Genomic DNA, 20,589 nt, shown 5'->3' on the forward strand with positions numbered 1-20,589 from the left:
AAATAGACCCGGGGTAGTCAGAGTAGTCCAGGGCCCATATGTCCCCCCTCCTCTTGTTAATCCTCCACCTCCAGTGCATTATTCAAATATCATTTGTGAGGTGGCATCACAGACCATATTAGCTATTCACTCTTTGAGTAGCCTTTTGGTTTCTCAGGCTAGGTCAAGAGCTCAGCCTACTTTTGATGGTAGCGGTGCATACGGTGGTGCTAACACATCCTCCTCAGCTCCACACATTTGCATGCCCCATAGTTGTGTCATGTGTGGGCACGTATGCTTGGGTCCAATTGGACAATCTAGATAATATTAAGTACTAATTTTTATTTACATGATCTATTTAATAGTTGATGACCGAGGAGTTGACATAGATCTAGGAGGGCATCTTGACGACCATTTCATTTGGCCTTGATAGCTTGACGGTACATATATTATTGCACCTAGTCGTTTGTATTTTATTGTACATACATTCTCATCATTTATATTGGTATTAATTAAATTATGTAGTAGCTTGCATGTATATCTTATTTTACTCTTGTAGGGTACAAGTAGCATGAGTGCGGGGCTGTGTGATTTAAGATCTGGTAGTGCAGTTGGAGACAAGGGAAAGGTAATTGAATGCAAATGTGATTGAATGAATAGTTTAAATAACTTATAGTGATTATACACGTCTAGACATAGATTGATAGTTTCATATACTTATTGTGTATATGTACAAAGAATTCTTGGCTTCACATCCTTGTTGACTACACCCACTATACCTGAAGATGAAGAAGAAGAACATATGCCTCAAGTACATGTGTGTTTATTTTATTTTGTGTTTAGTAGATATAATTTTTTATTATGAGTGACAATTATATGCTAACTTGTATCAATGTCATGTTTGTGAGCATATGTAGGTTGTGTATGAAAATATTAAAAACATACTTCCTCTACCAAAGACATACATTACGAGTCCTGCAAAGCGAAAAAGAAAACGTGGAGATGAGGTAAACAAGAATAGTTCAATTATAGTTCATTTTTATGTTAACTTTTCGAATGTGAATTATATAATATAACTAATCTTAATCGTGGTTTGTTTTTTCTTGTGTAGGATCCTTCAGAGCCGAGCAGTGTGGTGAAGAGGATCGTTTTGATGATCCATCAACAGATTAGGATGTTATAGATAGTTTTGGGATGCTTACATGTCTAGTTGGCATGTATACTTTGTATATGGACATACATTCATGTATATAGACATACATTTTGTTTGAGTTGGCATTTATGCCATATTTGTGTATGGACATAAACTTGTAATCATTTGACATTTTCATATATATTAAAGTTTATATTTGATCATATAAATTGTTGCTCATCTGTGCATGGTGTTATCATGGAAATCTTTAATCTTCAATCCAATAATTAACAATGGTTAATAATGGTTATTTAATTAACAATACAATCCATTTCATTTCATCGTAAGTGTTGCTTGTATAATGAGCAATACAATTCATTTAATGAACAATACAATACAATTAATTATTACCCTATGCATGCTCCTATTTTTCCATCCCCACTCGGTCGAATGCTCGGGGTCATACCTTACCGACGTCGTCCCTTGAGCATCCTAAGTGCTAAAAAATGTCAAACTTTGATGGGCCCTAACTCAGAATCCATGGCACCTATGAATGATCCGTTTGAACCTATGGGGCCACAAGAGGGGTCCCTACAAAATAATATCTCGGTTTTTCAAGTTTCCCTACGATTTTATTAGGGCAACATTTTTTCAGTTGGCAAAAAACTCATCAATCTCATTCAATCGAATGTTGTCGCGTGGCCAATTTATTGTTTTTCTCATCATGATAACAAACCCTTGATTTTGACATGTCCAGTTAGGCATTATTACCCTATGCATGCTCCTATTCCCCCCCCCCACTCGGTCGAACGCTCAGGGTCATACCCTACCGATGTCGTCCCTTGAGCACCCTAAGTGCTAAAAATTGTCAAACTTTGACGAGCCCTAACTTAGAATCCATGGCACCTGTAAATAATCTGTTTGAACCTATGGGGCCAAGAGAGGGGTGCCTACAAAATCCTATCTTGGTTTTTCAATTTTCCCTATGGTTTTATTAGGGCAGCATTTTTTCAGTTAGCAAAAAAATCATCAATCTCATTCAATAGAATGTTGTTGCGTGGCCAATTTCTTGTTCTGCTCGTCATGATAACAAACCATCGGTTTTGAAATATCCAGTTTGGGATTATTACCCTATGCATGCTCCTATTTTTCTCCTCCCACTCAGTCGAACGCTCTGGGTCATACCCTACCGGTGTCGTCCCTTAAGCACCCTAAGTGCTAAAAATTGGCAAACTTTGATGGGCCTTAACTCAAAATCCATGGCACCTGCAAATGATCTGTTTGAACCTACGGGGCCATGAGAGGGATCCCTACAAAATCCTATCTTAGTTTTTCAATTTTCCCTATGGTTTTATTAGGGCAACATTTTTCAGTTGGCAAAAAAATCGTCAGTCTCATTCAATCGAATGTTGTTGCGTGACCAATTTCTTGTTTTGCTCATCGTGGTAATGAACCATTGGTTCCAACATGTCCAGTTAGGAATTATTACCCTATTCATGCTCCTATTTCCCCCCACTCATTCGAACACTCGGGGTCATACCCTACCGACGTCGTCCCTTGAGCACCTTAAGTGCTTAAAAATTGTTAAACTTTGATGGGCCCTAACTCAAAATCCATGGCTCCTGCAAATGATCCATTTGAACCTATGGGGCCATGAGAGGGGCCCCTATAAAATTCTATCTTAGTTTTTCAAGTTTTCCTACGGTTTTATTAGGGCAACATTTTTTCAGTTGGCAAAAAAATCGTCAATCTCATTCAATAGAATGTTGTCGCATGGCCAATTTCTTGTTCTGCTCATCGTGATAATGAACAGTTAGTTCTGACATGTCCAGTTAGGCATTATTACCCTATGCATGCTCCTACCCCCCCCCCCCCCCCCCACTCACTCGAATGCTCCAGGTCATACCCTATCGACGTCATCCCTTGAGCACCCTAAGTGCTAAAAATTGTCAAACTTTGATGGGCCCTAAATCGAAATTGGTGGCACTTGTGAATGATCCATTTAAACCTATGAGGCCAAGAAAGGGGTCCCTAAAAAATCCTATCTCAATTTTTCAAGTTTCCTTACGGTTTTATAAGGGCAACATTTTTTCAGTTGGTGAAAAAATTGTCAGTCTCATTCAATTGAATGTTGTTCGTGGCCAATTTCTCATTCTGCTTGTCGTGATAATGAATCATCAGTTCCAACATGTCCATTTAGACATTATTACCCTATGCATGCTCCTATTCTCCCCCCCCCCCCCCCCACTCGGTTGAACGCTCGGGGTCATACCTTATCGGTGTCATCCCTTGAGCACCCTAAGTGCTAAAAATTGTCAAACTTTGATGGGCCCTAACTCAAAATACATGGCACTTGTGAATGATCCATTTGAACTTGCGAGGCCATGAGAAGGATCCCTACAAAATCCTATCTTGATTTTTCAATTTTCCCTACGGTTTTATTAGGGCAACATTTTTTCAGTTGGCAAAAAATTCATCAGTCTCATTCAATCGAATGTTGTCGTGTGGCCAATTTTTCATTATGCTTGTTGTGATAACAAACCATTGGTTCTAAAATGTCTAGTTAGGTATTATTACCCTATTCATTCTCCTATTCCCCCCCCCCCCCCCCATTCGGTCGAATGCTCAGGGTCATACCCTACCGACGTCGTCGCTTGAGCACCTAGAGTGCTAAAACTTGTCAAACTTTGACAAGCCCTAACTTGGAATCTGTGGCACCTACAAACAATCCATTTGAACCTATAGGGTCACGAGAGGGGTCCCTACAAAAGCCTATCTCATTTTTTCAAGTTTCCCTGTGGTTTTATTAGGGCAACATTGTTTTAGTTGGTGAAAAATTCGTCAGTCTCATTCAATGAAAAAATATAGATAAACAAGCATTACACTGTAGACACATAATGATCATCAATATTTCCATGTATTTTATACACATAATTACCATTACACTTGCATGTGACATCCATGAATGAATATGCAAACATGATTTTTCATCATTATCAATACAACTACACCAATGTACTCATGTACAGATACATTGTATATCATTAATATAACTAAACCAATTTGCTCATGGACATTGTATATCATCATAACAAAGTTACATCAATTCACATCCATATACAAATACAACATCCCACTTCATCTGCATCAGACATCCTCTTGTCCTAAGAGAAAATCTTACATACAACCATGCCTGCATATAAATGAAGACCAAAATAAGCAACCTTTTTATGTAGAATGAATGTGCTACAAGAAACAAATTATAACACTTAATACAAATTACTTTATCAAATTATAAATAGATCATTTGAAACATTTTTAAGACGTACAAGATTGTATAGTTACAGAACTTACCAGTTTCTCTACAAAATCTACAAGCATAACTTTGAAGAAAGACGCATGTTGATTAAAGCCCTTCTCACTGCATTTCTCTGCATGGTTGAAGATGATGGTAGATATTGTCATTTCTTAATAGTAATACAATCACTTAACTTAGTATTTATGCACAAAATTTAATCTCATTAACACACAAAGGAATATGTACCATCACCAAGAGTAAACTAGTCAATGGCGAATGATCTAGCATGAACCTATATTTTTAAGAATTGTTAGTCTACACATAAAACGCATGGATGAACATAATGGCTTTATGATAATCACTTCAACTGAAATGCATGATAATAAATGAAAAGGTGGGATTATATACCATAAAAATACATCCCTTCGAATTATATCAAGAGAACCCACTATGTTGACACAAAAATCATAATGTGATAGTGTTGTATATCATCAAAAAAGACCTGCATGAGCATAAAGGTTTTGCGATAATTATATCATCAAAAATTGTCAAATAGTGTTGTCTAATAACAAAAATTGTAAAGCTCATAAAATGCATGATAATAAGTCATGTTGCAAAAATACGTCCCTTCAAATTATATCGAGTGTACCTGCTATGTGCATGCAAAAACCGTGTTGCTAAAAAAAAACGTTCATCAATAGACCCGCATTTTGAACACATCCTTAATATACACGTAACAAACTTGAACATTAAGGTTTAATGATCATTTTTTGAAATGAAATGCATGATAAAAAATAATAAGGCACCATTAAAGACCTACTACTCAAGTATGCTTGAAGGGTCATCTCTTTGATTAAGAGTATCCAATATTGCTTCATGATCAACAATAGTCACTGTCCATAGGTATTGGATCTTCGATTTTGCTTGATGCTTCAACAACTTCACATTTGTAGCTATAATAAGGTGTGAATACATGAGAATGGTTTTGTGTCTCTCATAGTCTTCCAATGCAGGTATGTCATTCTTTCTAATCATGTATGTTCCCAACCAAGTTCCCACAACAAAAACTGAACCTGTAGGATATGTGAACCCATCATCATCTGTCACTGGTTGTGTTATCTTCTATTTTCCTTGTGCACATCGTGCCAACCAATATTATGATCTCTCTTCATTCCCTTGCGGTGCAACAATTGCAAAAACATGTCTTGGTTGTACAAGATTTGATAGATGGTCATACTCAAGTGAACTTTCCATGTCATCATTTGACAAGGATATTGTTTGAGATAAAGGAGTTAGATATTGGGGAACCCATGTATCAACCCACCACTTGACTTGCATTGATCCCAATCACACCAAACACAACTCTTGACAAAAACAAGCCAACGCTCGTGTCCAAATAGTCCATGTACTTGCATCTGAGCTGAGAAATGAATCCATCTTTGAAGAATCTTTAATTTTTTGACAAGACAATTTGTATCCCACTGTTCTCTCCTCAACCAACCAAAAGATTCTTATCACTGCTGAATCAAGAGTACCTCCATGTGACAATCCCAAACTACACCAATCAATAATAGAATGCGCATCCGAGAAATTTGCACCTGAAATCCTCAATTGCTCCTTAACTAGAGCTCTCTTCAAACATGCACCTGCTCCATCATGCTCCCCCTTCCCATTTCCTACTTAAAAAAAACACCAAATATGAACTCAAAAATGCCTCTCTACATGCATTCTACTCAACCAATAAAATATACGGGCATTCTTGAATTGACCTGTATAGTTATTTGACCATATGATATGTTGATCAATTGCAATATCTTTCTCATGCAAGAACTCCAAAAAAATCTCAAAAGAATGTTTCACATAGTCAGAGGAGTGTGATCCATCATCACTCATATAAAAAATGATACTCCTTGATTATCTTCCTGTCTTCTTCTGTACTATCAAGAGCATGTCTATATGTAATGTGAACAAAAATAGCAATCTGGATTGAATTGTAGTACTGGGACTGTACCTCATTTTTTGGTTACAATGTATAGTTCTTTGCAAAATCAACCACCGATACAATAGTACCAATCGAGAAATAGTTCTTACACATCCTGAACTATTGACCCAACCACTGAGACCTATGGGCATGCCTTGCATACTCGTAAAAAATATTTTCCTTAAAATCCAAAATAAAATTAGCAACACTCACTTCTCTTGAGACTGATTCGCATCTAGAACCTTCACCTCCACTGTTCAAAGTATATTTCACTATCTCATATCTTTTTTTCTCAACATAATTCTTTCCAAACTTGTGTTCGCTACTCTCATGAAAACATGAAACAAACTTTGACAACCCACCACATTGTGAGCACTTCTCATTCAAACAATCATTTCTACAGAAATAGTAGCCATCATCTCTAGGGAATAAAAATAGATCTTTCAAGTCTCTTGATGATCTCGGAAATAGCATTGCACCACACTCCTGCAACATCTCATTAGTATGCATTGTAGAACAAATATGGCATAAAAGTTCATGGTACATTGAAAACTCCACATGGTACTTGCAACAACAAGTATTACGAATCTTAAGAGGAACACAATAGAATGGCTTCAAAGATTCAAAGGCCCTTTGTGATATTTTCAAAGTTGGATGTAGTTGATAAAAAAAATTGTACAACATTGTTTGGCTTGATTCCAAGAAATGTTTGGGATGCGGTGTGCGGTCTGGGTTGCCGATTCTTAATTTTAAAACATCCTTTACATTGGGTGATACTCTAGAATTAGAGTGCCAAAATCGTTGAATCGCCCCCTTCACATTTTCAGTCAACTTTCTATCAACATGTGGAATCCTCCCACCAAAATCCCATGTATCATGTTGAAGTGGATCGTCAAGTCTTTGTCTTCGTGCAAGTTCTCTATCCAAAGTTTTACGGTTTATGTTCAAATCAACACAAGTTTGTCTCATTTGACGAGACTTTCTCAATTGATGGCTTACTAAGGAGGTTGTAATCAGTCTTCAAGCATCTCTCTTATCTCTTTCTTTGGTATTCTTTCTAATAGAATTGACAGCACCAAATAGATTTTTGGCAATAATAGAATTTCTTTCCATCTTCTTGTTTATACGAATCTGCAATTTGTTTACCAATGGTCTCATCTTTATCATCTTTAGCAATTGAAAAAAGAGTTGGCATTGCTCATTAAATGTCTTATTGCTAAAATTTTGGTCGAAAAGTTGTGTAGCCCACAACCGAATGGTTCTTGTTGACCTCTTGCCTTCAAGATTTGCAATAATGTTCTCATCAATTTAAAGTAACCATTTTGGGGTTCTTGAAGGTCTTGGATTTGGATTTTTTTTTTCATCCATGAGAGGGTATTCATTTCTAAAGTAATTAGGTGATACATATTGTTCACTTGGTTGAGCAATTCCACCTTCAATGTCAAAGTTTTCCACCTTTTCACCTCCAATGTCAAAATTCTCCACAAGTTCACCTCCTATGTCAAAATTTTCTACATTTTCACCTCCAATGTCAAAAAAATTCATATTTACACCAAAATTATGGACACCTTCATTGTCAACTCCCAAATTTTCACTTTCCATTCTCACGTCATATTGAGCATTTTCATTATCACTTTCAACATTTTCAACATATTCAAAATTTTCACTTTCAAAATCTACATTTTCATTTTCAATAACTTGTTCAACATTTTGAAATTCAATTTCCTCTTCACTTGAAGTAACATTAGCAATATTTAACATACCTTGTCTTCTCCTCCTATGACCTTCTCTATCTCTTTCTCTATACACTTCAATTTGGTCTTTTGAAAATTTTCTTTTGCGTTTAGACTTCCGAAGACTACTACTCCCTATTTACTTCCACAAAGATGCTCCTAAATGATTGACAATGTAAGATTTGACTTTAAGAATCTCTCAAAAGCACAAATTTGTCTCAACCTACCTGAAAAACCCATGATTGTTGACAGAAAATAGAATGTGAAGACTATGGGCTGTTGGAATCCACAAAATTGCCGACAAGGCTCTTTTTTATTTACAAAAATCGGATATTCGATAAAATCAGATATTGAATTATATTGGATATCCAATTTTAATGTATAAATTTGTGGTCACAAAATTTTTTTCCGTTGCCGCCTTTTTTTTTTTTACTGTTGCCACATTAATGGAAGTCCAATTTTAATGTATAAATTTGTGGTCCCAAAATTTTTTCCTGTTGCCGCCCTTTTTTTTTATTGTTGCCACATTAATGGAAGTGATAGAAATTTGATATCCAATAAAAGCCAATATCCAATTTCATTACTCATATTTTAAGAGAGAGAGAAATTATGGGAGAGAGAGAGAGAGTGACCCCTTAGGACACAATATGACCCCTTAGGGGAGGGGTCATATGGTGTCATAAGGGGTCATATGTTGTCCTTAGAGATCATATGGTGTCCCATGACCCCTTAGGACACAATATAATCTATAATGACACAATTTGGTGTCTTAAGGGGTCATATGGTGTCCTAAGGGGTCGTAGGACATAGTATGACCCCTTAGGACACCATAGGACCCATAATGATCCAATATGGTGTCATAAGGGGTCGTATGTTGTCTTTAGGGGTAATATGGTGTCCCATGTTCCCTGAGGACACAATATGACCCATAACGACACAATTTGGTGTCTTAAGGGGTCATATGGTGTCCTAAGGGGTCATAGGACACAATATGACCCCTTAGGACACCATATGACTCATAACGACCCAATATGGTGTCATAAGGGGTTGCATGTTGTCCTTAGGGGTCATATGGTGTCCCATGACCTCTTAGGACACAATATGACCCATAACGACACAATTTGGTGTCTTTAGGGGTCATATGGTGTCCTAAGGGGTTGTAGGACACAATATGACCCCTTAGGACACCATAGGACCCATAACAACCCAATATGGTGTTGTAAGGGGTCATATGTTGTCCTTAGGGGTCATATGGCGTCCCATGACCCCTTAGGATACAATATGACCCATAATGACACAATTTGGTGTCTTAAGGGGTCATATGGTGTCCTAAGGGGTCATAGGACACAATATGACCCCTTAGGACACCATACGACTCATAACTATTGGCAATTGACACTCATTGGATTCAATTTGTTGTCATTTATGGAAATAAGATATGATGGAAGTCATAAACCGGAACTAGGAAGCATATACCGACATATACCAACTTTGAGCATTTAGGCCTACACCGACACCGACATCAATACATCTTTGGAAGCCGACATCAAGGAGGATTTACTTAAATAATTTTGTAATTAATATTGTCAACACCAACATTTTTGTACATGTATTGTAAGCTGACATAAGGCATATCATTTGTAATAGGTATATAGGTCAGTCTGCTAGGTTATTTTTGTAATAAAAAAAATATATAAAATAGGAGAATATAGCATAACTGTATGATGCAAAATATATGTATGGAGATCATTTTGTATGTGAGTAGTATATCATGCAATGATCTATAGATAGCTTGGGAAGCATTCCTAGAGGAGAAGAGATACCGGTAGCAGTTTAGAGTTTATGAACCAGTACAGAGCAGAACCAGAACCAGAACTCTATTTGGCATAGCGGATGCATTCTTGAGTTCATTTTCAGTAATTTACTTTGGCAGAAAGCTTGTAGTCAGTGAGGCTCTTTAGTGATGAGTAGTATGCTCTAGGCAGTGTGCTTTCCTACAAGTGCAGGCCCCTATTATATGTAATATCTTTTCATATGGCCAGTGAACTAATATTGTGGGTCACAAATCCCACTGAGGTTTTTCCTCATTGAGGTTTTCCATGTATAAATTATGTGTGTTATGGTGTTCATTTATGTGGATTGTTTATTTGCTTCTTATTATATGTTTATTTGTTTATCGGTATATATATGCATGGTCTAGAAAGTTAAAAACTATTCATTCTGGCAGAACACTGATTCACCCCCCCTCTCAGTGTTCTTGGATCCCAACAATTGGTATCAGAGCTCGGTACCTCGGAAGAAGTTTAACAACTTGAGGAAGATCCTTAAACTAAAATCTTTGAACATGGCTATGGAGAAGCAACTTGAGATGGCTCTTGAGGACTATGATGTTGAAAGGATGAATACCTTGAAATTGAAAGAAGAATTAAATTTTGCAAATGAATTCACTTATCCTGCAAGAAAGGTTATCATTTGCTCAAGCCAAGGGAAAAAAACTTTTACAACAACCGGATGATGAGGAGAAAAATGCTCTTAAAGAACAATATTAGAAACTAAGTCAAGCAAACATGCTCATGAAGAATGAAATACAAGATCTGACTATGGGGCTATCAAAAGATATTGAGGATAGAAATAAGAAGGAAGATAATCTTGTTATATCTCTAAAGAACAAATTTGATGAATGTGGTAGATTGACTCATGAGAATAATTTGTTGAGAACTGATTTGGCACACTCCCAGAATAATGAACAAGAACTTGAAAGATAAGTAACCACTCTGAGAGATGATCTGACTACTGCAAGTGAGTATAAAGAAAAGTTTAGGATCAGTGCTGCACAATTGGATGACTTATTGAAAAGACAAAGACAAATTGATGATTTTAGAGGACTTGGATTTGTACAAGGTGAAATCTCTGGTACTACAAATGAAGATCAGACAACCAGTATGAAGAACTCATCAGAACAAAAGAAACCAGTAAGGGAATCTAATGCTTATAAATTCAATGGTAGATGTTTTGTTTGCAATAAATTTGGGCATATGGCTAAACAATGTAGAAATAAGGCGAATCAAAACTACAATTTTGTTCTCAGTCGATGCACAAACTACAAGAAATATGGTCATAGATCAGAAGATTGCAGAATGAATGTTAAATGTCATACATGTGGAAACTTTGGACATTTTGGTAATCATTGTAGGTCAAGAAATGATACCAGATATGTCAAAATAATTCAGAAGAACAATGTTACATGTTATGCATGCAACAAAATAGGTCATATTGCTAAGTATTACAAAAGAAAGACTCAACCGGTTAATAATGATAAAGATAATGAGAAAGAAAAGAAGAAGGTAGATGAAATACAACAAGATCACACCAAGAAATGGGTTAGAAAATCTGAAGAATCAAGTGGAGATGGATCTATACCGGTAACTCCACCAGTAGAATAGAGTATTCCTCCACCAGTAGGAAATTCCACTGGTAACTGAGGCATGAGCCCTAGGGGTTGGAAAAGTCATTGCTAAATTTTGCATATTACCCTGGAAGAGATCTAAGGAGATCTGGAAAGAGATATGGAGAATTGTGTTCATCATCGATGAAGGTTCACCCGACACATAACTATGAAACCGACATCCATAGGGTTGTTGGTGAAGGATTTATTACAGAAAATTAGGGTTTTATTCACTGATAAAAGAGGGTAAGTGAATTCATTTTCACTCACCGAGCATTCAAACATTTAGAGCAAAGTAAAGGCAAGTCAAGAGCGAGAAGAAGCATTGTAAAAAGCTTTCAAGAAATTATCAATCTTTCACTGGCATTTACTTTCAGGTATTTTTTGACATGGCATCTAGATCTTCAGCTTCTACTTTTATTGCAAATCCCACCATTGTTGAAATCAAGGATAGGTTAAGGCCAGTATTTAAGGAGGTTCCCAAAATTTCTAAAAAGGAAGACTCTGTGAGAGCATTTTCTAGGGTTCTTGATGGCGTAATGTATGTTGAAGATGTGAGGGCATACATTCACTGCACCCTTGAGGATTTGGGCACTAAATACATCAAAAGAATGTATCAATCTGTGATACTGGGAGACTCCAGAACCATCAAACCAAAATTGAAAGCAATTGAGGATCTAGGGTTAACCGATATTCTGTACATACCAGAATTCAAAGATGAAGTGATCAAATACATTCTGAGCAGGGTTCACAATGAATTTATTTGGTTATATAGGCCTTACATGATCATGAAGGAGGCAATTCGAGCTGTCACTGGCTTACCCAAGGTTGGACAAGAACTTGGCAAGAAAATTTCCAAAACAAAGGTTGAAAAACTCACCGGTGCTACACCTGACAACAGATCAATGAGGATAAGCACAATCACTGACACATATATAAAGTTTGCAAGCATGATCATAGGTTACAAGGTAACTCAATCCAACCGATTGAATTTTGTTGCTAGTTCATGCATTCATGCTACATATCAGATGCTGAGGAATAATGTGAAATATGATTTATGTGAGTGGATGAGGAGTGAGTTGATGTTAAACCTTGGAAAGATCAAAGGAATCAAGAAAGGGACCTTTAGATATGTAAACTTGATTGTTTGTTTAATGCTTTACTTCCTAAATGAGCTACCCAGTATAGGGAAGAAGAATTGGGATCATGACATACAAGTAGGTATGTAGATCAAGGAAGCTATCACCGGTCTTGGTACCGATAGAGATGAGAAACTTTGGGGGTATTTTAAGACTTTTAAAGAAAACATAAAGAAAAGGGAGATAATTTCAAAGAACATTGTGGAGAAGTATTCCACTGTTATCTGTTTCATGGTTAAAACTGATGAAACTCATATGGAAGCAGTTGAACCTAGGCAAATCTGGATTACTAAGCTTGGATATGAGGTGGATGATAGCATTTTTGAACTCTACGTAAAGATTTTACTAGATTCCCCATTTGATGATAAGACAAAACATTTTGGTACAATAGGAGAGAAGGCTCTTGAAGTAAAAAATAGTTTCAACAGGAAGAGGAGAGAAAAAAATAAAAAAGATATTTGCATATGTACAAGATGTACTTTATAAGATAGACACTCAACAAGGTTCCAAATCAAAATAGGCTGCTAAACTGACAAAGGTTGGTATTGCAGAAGTGAAGAGGCCACAAGTTCACATTTCCCCTATCACTTCTGGCTTTGATCCTAAGGATAATGAACCTCTGGCTTTCAAAAGGATACAAAGGAAGAATATGGTAAAACCACCAGTAGAGAAGAAGAAGTCAGAGGCTAGGAGGAGACTTGTTAGAAAGGCAACTAAGCCTATTGCACATCCACCACTAGAAAGGAAGCCTATGTAGAAGAGGAAACTAGTCACACCATAAACCACAAGCAAAAATCAGAAGGGTGATGATACTGGAATCGGTAAGACCACAATGACCCGTGCTGAGCTTATTGATGAAAATACAAAAGATGGAATATTGAAAAATATATTTAAGTATTATGAATATTTAGAAATGAATGAGAAAAGTGAATTAGAAGAGGCTATTTTGTTGTATATAGACATCTATAAGAAAGCCTTAATTGAAATTTTGAAGGAGATACCTTTATCCTTGTATAATAAACTAGAGGCTAGGAGACTTGATGTTGGTATTATGGATGACTTTGTCATGTGTTGCATTGGTTTTGTCAATAATGTCAACACTTGTCTTCTTGGAAGTCTACATTGTTGTTTTGGTACTATGGTTACATTGGTAAGTTGTTGAACTGACAATATGGTTCACCGGTATGGTTAGTGGCTTATGCACAGTCACCAGAATGTGTTCACCGGTAGGTTATATGGTTTTTCGGCAATGATGATAACTTGGAGATCATTTGGTTATGTCAAAGACATGGATTGGAAGTTTGGATTTGGTGTTTTTTCTTATTGGTCTAATCGGGTTGACAAATTTTCCTTTACCGACAGATAAGTCTAGGTTATGGACTGATACTCCAGATCAGCACGACACGTTATGGAGATTGTTTATTGATTGAATAACTTGGTAAATGTATTGAGCCGACATGTTGTATCACATCAAGACTTATTTATAATTGATTTAATTGTAATATCTTTAGTGAGATGACCTATACATTTGGTCTTAGGTTTTGTATATATGTAAGACCTTATTGAAGATCAGAATATGGATATGTGATGAGTGTTTATTGAAGAGAGAAAATAAGAAGATCCTTATGCAAATCAAGTAGACATTATTTGAAGGTTGAAGGAAAGTGATGAAGGTGTTTGACACTCATGTTCAGAGCTTAACCGGTATTGAATCCAGCATTGGAGATGCTATTTTGAGCAGTACATTATCATTGGATTTAACCATCCAATTGTGTAGTTAGTGTGACTCCTATTTTGTGATTGAGCAGTGAGCTCTAGGTAGTTGGCCTTTCTGCACGTGCAGATCCCATTCGTATACACATACTATCTGCAGTAGTATCATCTAATTGTAGCTAAGGTTTCCCACCATGGTTTTTCCCTTACCGGGTTTCCACATCAAAATCTATGTGTCATGTGTTGTGGATGTTGTTTCTCTTTATGTTGTATGCATTAAGTTATACCAGTACTGCTATATTTGTTTATATGTTTTACTGACACTTAAATTTGGTTTACCGACATTAAGGTTAAATTGGAATAACTTGCATTTCATTTATAAATTACTGTAAACTGGTTCACAACTGATTCACCCCCCCTCTCAGTTGTCCTTCCCGGGACCTAACAATTGGTATCAGAGCTAAGTCCTCTTTTTGCAGAAGCCTAACAGCTTGAGGAGATCCTATGGCAACAAACATTTTTAGGAAGGACAGTCTGAAGCTTGATGGAACTAACTATGGCATGTGGAGGATCAGAATAGAAACACATTTGAACTACATTGGAAGAGATATATGGGATATTACAAAGAATGGCTATGTTTCTCCTGTTTCGAATCAACCTCATCCACCAACATTGGCTAAGGACATGGACAATGATTGCAAAGCAAGAGAAGCACTTCTGAGTGCATTATCAGATGAACAAATCATGGGATTATCAGACCGATCTACTGCTAAAGATATTTGGGATAAACTGGAGACAATGAATGAAGGAGATACCATTGTCAAAATTGTGAAACTAGGATGTTACCAAGTTAGGTATGAAAACTTAAAAATGGAAGAATATAAAAGAATTTCTGCATTTATGGAAAGAGTTAATGAAATTGTTTTAGGAATACAATGTTGTGGAGGATCCTTAAGTGAAGATGAAATTGTGTCTAAAGTTTTAAGAGAATTTCCACCAGCTTACAAAATGAAATTAATTGCTATTAATGAAATGAAAACAATGCCTAATACTTCAATTTCTAGAGATACTTTGGTTGGAAAACTTTCAACATTTGAACTTGAAGAGTTTAGTCCTGTTGCTATTGTAAAGATTGATTTAGCTTTCAAAGCAACATCATCATCATCAACATCATCATCATCATCTGACAAAACTGATTGGAAAGCACTTTATGTAAAAGAACTTGAAGATATGAGAAGAAAAAATGAAGAACTTGAAGAACTTGAAGCACTATTTGCAAGGAAGATGCCTAAAGGTCCAACAGGAAGTAAGTATGAAGGTAAAGCACCTTTCAAATGTTTTAATTGCAATAAAATTGGTCATATGGCATCTAGATGTCCTAATAAACATGCAAGACTAAGGGAAGAAGCAAAAAGATCATATAAGCCTAACCTTGAATATCAGAGATATAGATTCAATAAAAAAAGAGATAAGTCATGTTACTATGCAAATGAAGGTGTTACAGATGATTCAAATGAAGATCCAATAGATAGCAAATGGGATTTTGTTTCAATAAAGGAAGACCAATCGATACCTATTGTCAAACCGGTAGAGCAGGCACTGGCAACAAAAATTGAAGAAAAATATGAATGGATTATAGATTCTGGATGCTCACATCATATGACTGGTGATAAAAGCAAATTATTATCATTTCAAGAAATTCATGGAGGTCTAGTAAGGTTTGGAGATGATAAAGATTGTTTAATCAAAGGAAAAGGCACTATATATTTGGATGGTAAGCACAATACTGACAATGTTTACTATATAGAAGGTTTAAAGTATAATCTTTTGAGTGTTGGTCAGTTAGTTGAGAAAGGATTTCAGTTACATTTCAAGAATGGGAAATGCAAGATCATAAATAGAATTGGATTGGAGATTGCAACTGATAATCAGACTAAAGGTAATATCTTTCACTTGAATACCAGTGATAAAACATGTTTGATTGCACACATTGATGAAAGTTGGTTATGGCATAAAAGACTCTGTCATGTAAATTTTGATTGCATTTTAAAGATTAGTTTAATTAAGGTAGTAAGGGTTCTACCTAAGATTGTGAAACCTCATAATCTGGTATGTAAGGAATGTCAAATGGGAAAGCAAGTTAGAACTACATTTAAGAGCATTACTAAGAAATCCAATAATATTATTGATTTAATTCATACCGACTTGTGTGGTCCAACAAGAACAAGAAGTCTACACGGTGATAGATACTTTATGCTAATAATTGATGATTTTTCTAGAATGTGTTGGGTTACTTTTCTCAAGGAGAAATCAAAAGCTTTTGGAAGATTCAAGATATTCAAAGCAATGGTAGAGAATGAAACCGACAAGAAAATCAAATGTTTAAGATCAAATCAAGGAGGAGAATTTACATCTAGAGAATTTAATGCACTATGTGAAGTGAATGGAATCAAAAGACAACTATCAGCACCCCGACCACCCCACCAGGATGGAGTTGTGGAAAGGAAGAACAAAACTATTCTAGATGAAACAAGAACAATGTTAATGGAAGCAAATCTACCTCATGTGTACTGGAGAGAAGCAGTGAATACAACGGTTTACACTTTCAACAGAGTTCACATCAAAAGTGAAACCGGTAAGACCCCTTATGAACTATGGTTTGGTCATATTCCTACTCTTAAATATTTTAGAATATTTGGAAGCAAATGTTATATTAGAAGAGATGAAATATTGGCAAATTTGATCCTAGAAGTGATGAAGGAATATTTCTTGGTTATTCATCTAAAAGTAAGGCATATAGATGTTATAATAAATGGCTACATAAAATCATTGAGAGTACTAATGTGAAGATAGATGAACTCTTTAGAAGAGATTCAAGATCTGTTGAACCGACAGTTGAAATGATCATAGATCAACCGACACAGACTCCATTGGTACAAAATGAAGACCCAGTCACCCCGACATCATCAGAAAACTCAACAGTGATTGAAGAACAACAGCATGTGAATGTTAATCAAAACAAACCCTGGTATGTAAGATTGAATCATTCAGAGAATCTAGATAATTGGAAACAAGAATCAAGGTGTTATGACTAGAGGAAGAATGACAAATGAAGTGGTATGTTTAATTTCTCAAACTGAACCAACATCTATTATTGAGGCATGTAAGGATGAACATTGGATAAAAGCAATGGAAGATGAATTAGAATAAATTGAAAAGAACAATAGTTGGACATTGGTTCCCCGGCCCAAAGACAAAAATGTAATTGGAACTAAATGGGTATTTGGGAATAAACTTAATAAATATGGAGAAGTAATTGGAAACAAAGCAATATTAGTTTGTAAAGTTATTCATAGAAAGAAGGAATTGATTATAATGAAACCTTTGCATTGGTAGCCAGAATTGAGGCAGTTGGACTATTTCTTGTATTTGCAGCTTATAAGAACTATAAAGTTTATCAAATGGATGTAAAATATGCATTTTTGAATGGATATCTTGAGGAGGAAGTTTACATTGAACAACCTAATGGATTTTCTTCGCAGATAATAAGGATATGGTTTGCAGGTTAAGGAAAGCTTTATATGGATTGAACCAAGATCCTAGAGCTTGGTATGCTAGATTGGATAAATATCTTTTGAAGCTTGGTTACACAAAAGGTAATGCTGACAACAATTTGTATTACAAAGTTACCAATGATGATATTTTGGTTATTGAAGTCTTTGTAGATGATATCATTTTTGGAGGTGAAGATGGATTGTGTAAGGACTTTTCCAATCAGATGCAAAAAGAATTTGAAATGTCTATGATTGGAGAGATAAAATGCTTTTTGGGTTTGCAGATTTCATAAATAGATAAAGGTATATTCATATGTCAAACAAAGTACCTGAAGGAACTTTTGAAGAAATTTGGTATGGAAAATTCCAAACCGGTAAGTACTCCTATGACTACAACTGATAAATTGACATTGAAGGATGATTCAACTCCTATTAATCCGACAAGGTATAAATCTATGATTGGAGGTTTACTGTATTTGACACAAACAAGACCTGATATAATGAATGTGCTATGTATTGTTTCAAGATTTCAAAGCAATCCTAAAGAAAATCATGAATCAACAGTTAAAAGGATTTTCTGATACCTACAAGGCACAACAAATCTTAGTTTATGGTATCCTAAAGATGAAAATTTTGATTTATGTGCATACACTAATGCAAATTGGGCAGGAGATGTAGATGATAGAAAGAGTACCATTGGCGGTACATTCTTTCTTGGTAACAAATTGATTTCATGGATAAGCAAGAAGCAGACTTGTACATCATTATCAACAGAAGAATCAGAATATGTTGCAACACCAACTAATCGTACTCAGGTATTATGGATTAAACAAATGTTGAAGGATATAAAAGTAAAATGAAAAGAACCAATAATCATTTATTGTGATAATTCAACATCAATTGATATATCAAAGAATCTGGTATTTCACTCTAAGACAAAGCATGTTTCTATTAAGTATAATTTTCTGAAAGAGAATGTTGAAGCAAATGAAGTAAAATTGGTTTATGTGAATACTAAAGAGCAAATTGCAGATATCTTTGCAAAGCCTTTCCTTAAGGAAACATTTGAATATCTCAGGGAGTAGCTTGGGGTAATTCCCCCACTGACAGAGACTTAGATGTTGAAGGTTGACATCAAACCGACATGAACTATTAGAAAATATTTTTTCGGCTTTGATGGAGGAGAGCTACTTCTCAGGGGGAGTAGTTGGCAGGATGTTAAGTTTTGTTTCTTAACTGCTTTGGCATTTGATGTCAAAGGGGGAGAGATATCTATGGAAAAACATTATTCCTTGGAGGAGAAATTATTCATTGGGGGAGAGATATACTATTTGGATATATGTATTTTGGTTTTGATTTCTGTTTCAGAACTTTGTATTGATCTATCTTTGGGAGATTGTTTGGTTTATTGGTTTTGGCATTCTGTTTTGGCACTTAGATTTTTTTCCATCTAGTGTTGCCATCAATTCCAAAGGGGGAGATTGTTGGTATTATGGATGACTTTGTCATGTGTTGTATTGGTTTTGTCATTGATTTCAACACTTGTCTGCTTGGAAGTCTACATTATTGTTTTGGTACTATGGTTACATTGGTATGTTGTTGAACCGGCAATATGGTTCATCGGTATGGTTGGTGGCTTATGCACAGTCACTGGTATGTGTTCACCAAAAGGTTATATGGTTCACCGAAATCAATGATAACTTGGAGATCATTTGGTTATGTTGAAGACATGGATTGGAAGTTTAGATTTGGTGTTTTTCTTATTGGTCTAATTGGGCTGATAGATTTTCCTTTATCGGCAGATAAGTCTAGGTTATGGACCGGTACTCCAGATCAACACGACACATTATGTAGATTGTTTATTGATTAAATAACTTGGTAAATGTATTGAGCCGACATGTTGTATCACATCAAGACTTATTTGTAATTCATTCTATTGTAATATCTTTAGTGAGTTGACCTATACATTTGGTCTTAGGTTTTGTATATATGTAAGATCTTATTAAAGATCGGAATATGGATATGTGATGAGTGTTTATTGAAGAGCAAAATAAGCAGATTCTTATGCGAATCATGCAGACATTATTTGAAGGTTGAAGGAAGGTGATGAAGGTGTTTTGACACTCATGTTCAGAGCTTAACTGATACTGAATCCAACATTGGAGATGCTATTTTGAGCAGTACATTATCATTCTATTTAACCATCCAATTGTGTAGTCAGTATGACTCCTATTTTATGATTGAGCAGTGAGCTATAGGCAGTTAGCCTTTCTACATGTGTAGACCCCATTTGTATACACATACTATCTGCAGTAGTATCATCTAATTGTGGGTAAGGTTTCCCATTGTGGTTTTTCCCTTACCGGGTTTCCACATCAAAATCTTTGTGTTATGTGTTGTGGATGTTGTTTCTCTTTATGTTTTATGCATTAAGTTATATCGGCACTGCTATATCTGTTAATTTGCTTTACCAACACTTAAGTTTGGTTTACCTACATTAAGGTTAAATTAGAATAACTTGTATTTAGTTTATAAATTATTGTAAATTGGTTCACAACTGATTCACCCCCACTCCCCCTCTTAGTTGTCCTTCCCGGGACCTAACACTTAACGCT

This window comes from Cryptomeria japonica, chromosome 1 (genome assembly GCF_030272615.1).
Source record: "Cryptomeria japonica chromosome 1, Sugi_1.0, whole genome shotgun sequence".
In the NCBI taxonomy this organism is placed as follows: domain Eukaryota; kingdom Viridiplantae; phylum Streptophyta; class Pinopsida; order Cupressales; family Cupressaceae; genus Cryptomeria; species Cryptomeria japonica.